Source organism: Rhineura floridana, chromosome 14 (genome assembly GCF_030035675.1).
Source record: "Rhineura floridana isolate rRhiFlo1 chromosome 14, rRhiFlo1.hap2, whole genome shotgun sequence".
NCBI classification, from domain to species: domain Eukaryota; kingdom Metazoa; phylum Chordata; class Lepidosauria; order Squamata; family Rhineuridae; genus Rhineura; species Rhineura floridana.
In genome coordinates this window covers 10,655,317-10,661,316 of record NC_084493.1, presented here as the reverse complement: position 1 = coordinate 10,661,316, position 6,000 = coordinate 10,655,317, and positions in this window count along the sequence as shown.

Here is a 6,000-nt window from a genome sequence, read left to right as displayed (position 1 = left end):
CGGCGAAGGATGTGGGTGAGGCCCTGGCAGCCTATATTGGCCATTGTGCTGGGCTTTTTAGTTAGGCTTGCGGCCTTTTGCTTGAGTCGGGCCTATATTAGCTTCACAGTACTTATTTTATTAATTTTATTACAGGGTGGCTGATTTGGGGTGTGTGGAGCTTTTTGGTTAGGCTTCCGACTTCTTGCTAGGCCCAGATTATATTAGGTTGAGGTAGTAACTTCTATTATTATTATATTACACGTGACCTTTGTAGGGCCTGGTGAGCCTTTTGGGCCTTTCGACCTTTCATCTTTAGATACTAATGGTAGGCACACAAGATAGGGTTTGCTAGACAATGGCTAAATCACCACAAATTAGGTGACAGTGATCCTTTTCCAAGTGTCAGTTACACATTACTTGTTCTTTTAGACAGAAGTTGCATTTATTTGAATTTGGTCTCATAAGGAACTGCAGCTTCTGCAGGGAATTGAAGGTCTAGCAGGTGATAGTGTGGCTGGATGGGTGGATAGGAATAAAAAGGAAAGACAGGCTACTTCTTAGGCTCTTTACCTCATTTCCAGGATCTTAGACCTTAGTGAAGCAAGTGCTGCCTTGACAGGATCTTAGACTTTTGTGACACGGAAGCTGCCTCTTAAGATCAAGGCAGACTCTTCAATCTTTCCTGATGATTTTACAACAACATTTCTGGTATCATTTACCTGAAGTCATATAGCATGCAATGTTGGCATTGGCCCTTCTATTCTGATATGTATGTATGTCAGTGAATTGAAATCAATATAACGTGCAAATTTTGCATTCGAACATCTATCTGATTGGTGTTTGGAAACCAGCTAGGACAAAGCTGCAATATTGGTGACAGCAGCTACCCTCAGTCTCTGTGCTTTAGGGGAACTGGGTTAGCTGCTACAACATAGTAGATCTACTCTGAGTAGAGTTGAATACAGCTCTTACTATTTAAATTTATATGCTGCTTTTCCATAAAAATATGCTCAGAGCAGCTCACAACAGCACTACAAAAATGCAAATCAATACATCATTACAATCACAATCAAATATATTAACTATTCCAAAACATAACACAACAATCCGACAAATAATTTAGTGAGATTATGTGAACATTATAGCACGTTGAAGCCCTCATACAACAAACTGCCAATCGTTAAAACATATCAATTCAAGGCTAATATAAGAAACATTGTAGTGAGATTGCATGTCAACAATAACACAACCAGCAGTATGTAATCCAACAACTTCTGGAGGGGCACAATTTCTCCATCCCTGTTTTACGTAATGAACGCGCACACTCAGCAACAGAATTATAGAAAATATTTCTCCCTGATGTGTAACTTTTCCACAGGCAGGCGATTTATTTTGTGAAGAAGATTTTAAAATGTGATCCTTGACCTGTGGTCTTAAGTCATACGTGTGGGCAGGCACACAGAAGGCTACTCTTTTGGACCTTCTGATATTCTGTGTGAAATAGCAGGGGGACAAACTCAAATTGTGTGTGCATATTAGAGAGTATGTATAGAGATTACGTGAGTTGAGTAGTTAATGGGCATAACAACTGGACACTATGTAGATTCACCACACCTTATGGAGTATGTGTACATAATCTATCCATGAAGCAGAAATTGCACACATTTTCTTCACAGACAGGCATGGTGAATGTGCACAATGGCCAGTTATTTGCCAATCAACTTACATTTCCCTTAACACACACGTGCTCACCACACACCCACACCCTAACAGAACCATATAGCCAATTATATCCTGTTAGTACGCAAATTGGAAAAAGAGTTGGGACACTAAGTAGCCTGGCATTCAGCAATGAAAAATGGTTTGCTGTGTATAATGGTTTATTTTGAGGGGTCAGGTTTCATAAATACTGTACAACATCAATAGCAGATGAATCAATTGATCAAGAAATTAGCTGTCATGTACAGCAACCTAGCTTTTATTGCTTTTCCAATATTGCCCGTCTACACACTCTTCATTACTATTAAATAATAGTTGTGGAGAAAATGTCCTGTTCTAACACTTTATCAGGTTGGAAGGTGGGTTTTATTGGACAGACGTTTAACACAAGTTCCACCATCTCTCTCTCTCTCTCTCCCCTCCCTCTTCCCCTCCCCTTTTCTTTTAATTAAAGGGAAGAAAAAGTTTATTGGATTTGGTGGTAAAAGGCTTTGGATGAACAGCTGCAGAGTAGGCTTGCTTCAGTCCCAGGCTATAATGACAAACTCATAATATGATTTGTGGAAGGGTAACCCCATAATAAAAAGTCCCGCGGCCCATCGACACAATCATTTCTTATTTCATTGGAAAGGAAAGACTCCAAAGTGATGTTCTTTGGTGGAGCTGAAACTGCCTCCGATTTTAATGAAAGTGAAATTCCAAGATGAATGCCTGGCAGTAACAGCAAGAGATGGCAAAAGAGTTTTTGACAAAAAGTGTTGGGCTTCCTCAGTGGTGGCACTCCCATTGTGGAATGCCTTTCTGGGTAAGACCTGCCAAGGAGATACATTTTTGTACACGTGACTTGGCTGGATAACTGCATTGTGAAATTCAAGGAAGGCATTGGGTCGGCCACTGTGAGAACAGGATGCTGGACCAGATGGGACACTGGCTTGATCCACCAGGGCTCTTCTGATGTGTGAATTTTGAAGGATGGTTGTGTTCCAGCTTGCATATTGTTTTGGAAAGTGCAGATTAGCTAAGGTCACCTTTAAATGCGAGCTGAATCAAATTTCTCCCCCATCCCTAATAATCAGACAGCAGAAGTAAAGACAAGCATGGCAGTCTCCATATTAGCAAATTGAGGAATTCATAAGCTTCAAGGCACTTAGTTCGTGGCTGTTCAAGAAAGCCCTTGATTATTTTTCCTTTGTTGCTGTTGCTGTTGTTATGTTAATGCTGTTCCCTTTTGATCAATGTGTTACATGGCTGGTTGAATCCTTGGCTTGCTATGTTAATACTGCCCCAGTGTAATTGTTGTTTTATGTGGGTTGATGTATATGCTTTTATGTCTTGCATGATGTTTATTATTGTGAACTGACTTTAAGTTCATTAAAGAAGAAGAAGAAGACAGTTGGTGTTGTTTTTTTTAAAGAAGTAAGACATGGAAAATTTACAGAGAGGTTTTTCACATCACTGCCTGCAGCCCACAGAAAACATTAGTGCAGATAGTAAGCCAAGCCAGGCTTTGAGATACTTCCAGAGTTCCCCCTCATTTGAATTGTCCCCTGGGTTTTTGGAGTCCAAATTGACTAGTCTTGTTTCTGAAAGCAAAGAGATGCCTTAGGATTCTCCATTTTCCAGCTTCGTGTTTGCAGATTTTGTACAGAGTGCTGTGCATATAGGTTGCTTCAGCTCACCCAAACCTTTTACCTCCTTCTTCCTTCCCAATCTTCATCTATACATTTTCTTTTGTGCTGCATTTTACCAAGGTACACGAGCATTTGTGTGAACTGATGACACCACCAAAAAAGTTATCTTAATGTGAGGGACTGTTCATAGGATTGTACCAAGTTTCTTTTTGTGTGGTGCTTTACCTATGCTTATGTGCATCAGTAAAACACAACACAAAAAGTATCTTGATCTAATTATACACATCAAGACTGCCTTTCTTTTAACATTTTAGCAGTATATATGCATGGATCAGGAATGGGGGTGGTGGGGATGTAAATGAATGGAAGGAACTGAAAGCTGTTACATGTCCCAATTCCAGATTTAATTTTAGAAATTCTCATGGTTATACTTTAATTCAGAAGGAGTAGAATGGAGGGCAGAGTGAGCCCATAGAATAGTAGAGGAATGGAATGGGGGCCACAGAGAGCTCATGCAGACACCTATTTGTCCAGACATCCATACAAGATAGGAACAACATAGAATATAGGAAACTGCCTTTTATCAAGTCAGACTAATGGCCTATCTAGCTCAGTATTGTCACACAGATTGGTAGTGACTGTCTGGGGCTTCAAATTTGCAGATGATACAAAATCGGGAGGGATAGCCAATACCTTGGAAGACAGAAACCAAATTCAAAGGGATCTTGATAGGATGGAGCACTGGGATGAAAACAACAGAATGACATTTAATAGGGATAAGTGCAAAGTTTGACACCTAGGAAAAAGAAACCAAAAGCACAGTTATAAGATGGGGGATACTTGGCTCAGCAATACTACATGCAAGAAGCATCTAGGGATTGTTGTTGATCACAAGCTGAATATGCACAAGAGTGGGAGTGGCAGCGCTTGCAGAACAGCAGCAAATAACAGAACTGCCTGAAATTTGAACAAGCAGATGGATTTTTCCGCAGAGTTCTCTGGCCCGGGCTGTGAAAGAAAATAGAGCTGCAAATGGCTTCACACATGCCTGCTCCAGAGTGCTGAGTAGGTCTTTTGCACAAAATCACCTCAAGCAAAGTGCAAAGGCTCCAGGACTCTCACATATATATCTTACTGCATTTAAATTAAAAAAAAAATTCTAAAGAGCATTAAAAATAAAATTGAACTGTGTGTTTTTCACTGAAAGTAGGTTAACCCCTCCTCTCTTTCAGTTCTACTATTATTTCTGCAGTGACTTTGGGACATGGTTACATCCCAAATGTATGAAGCTGCCTTGTACTGAGTCAGACCATTGGTCCATTTAGCTCAGTATTGTCTACACATGGTCTGGCAACAGCTCTCAAGGGTTTCAGACCAAGTTTTCTCCTAGTCCCATCTGGAAATGCTGGGATTGAACCTGGGACCTTCTACACTCCAAGCCACATGGCCCTATCCCATCTCAGTTTTCCTTCCAGACTGAGGATTATGGCAAATACACAGGAATGGAGACTCCCCAGAGTTAGCCCAGAGAGATCCTGGTTTGACAAGCCAAGCACAAGTCTGGTGGGTGCAGTAACAAACATCTGGGAAAGTTTTGAGTGAACCTTATCCTCAGTACATTTTCAGGTGAATGTTGCCCCCCCTCCCATTCAATGCATCACTCACACACCCAAAAAAGAACAGAGAACCTATCTTAGCTATGCAGTTTGCAGGTCATCTGTATATTCTCTTTATAGAAGCTGCCATATCCCAAGGAAGCTCATTGGTTCACCACTGTTCACTTCAGGTGTGGGCAACTAGGAGTGAGGGATGGGGGCATGATGGACCTGGCCTCCCAGGAGCAGTGCTGCTGCTGCCTACCAGGATGGTGAGGGACAGCGGTGTCCACTGGAAGTAGCAGAGCAGAAGCCTGGAAGGCAGAGCCTATTAATTCTCATGTTGTCCCTCTCCCTGTTGAGTTGTACAAGGACAGCACGAAAACTAAGGAGCAGGAAGGTGACAGGAAGTGCCACCCTCTGGACTGGATGTAAGTAAGAAGGCAGACAGGTGGGACTGGTGAGGGCAGACTGAGGTCGGCAGAGCAGTACCCCATTCACCCTAATAGACAAGCCTCCACTGGTGAGGGGGCAGGAGAGGGTGGCAGTGAGATCAAGGCAGTGCTGGAACCCTGTAGAAGCCAATTCAGCATGACTTAACCACTCCCAACCTTGCTGCCATTTTACCCCATCTCTTACCATCCCAGTAGGTGGCAGCAACACTGTTGCTGGGAGGTCAGGTCCATGGCCCCGTCCCTCCATGCCAGCCAGTCCCTCTAGGCAGCCTGCAGCTCTTGGCTTAAATTCATGTGGCCCTTGGCCTAATTTTATGCAAGTGGCAAGGGAGGGAAGAAAATGGGAGGAAAGGGGGTGGCAGAAAGAGAGAAAAAAAGGGTGGCCCCACTCCCTTTGAGGCCTGGCTAGGAATGGATGTGTCTGTCCGTTTCAGTTTCTCTTGGTTTCTGATTTTTGTGATATTAGGTTCTGGAGCAGTTTGTTGGTTGTTTTTCAGTCCTCAATTTCCATCACATTTCAGCGCATATTTATCCCAATATACACATTTTTGTATGCAATTTTGCATAATATACACATTTTTGTGAGCAATTTTCCAATGTATAACACATTCTTCTTTG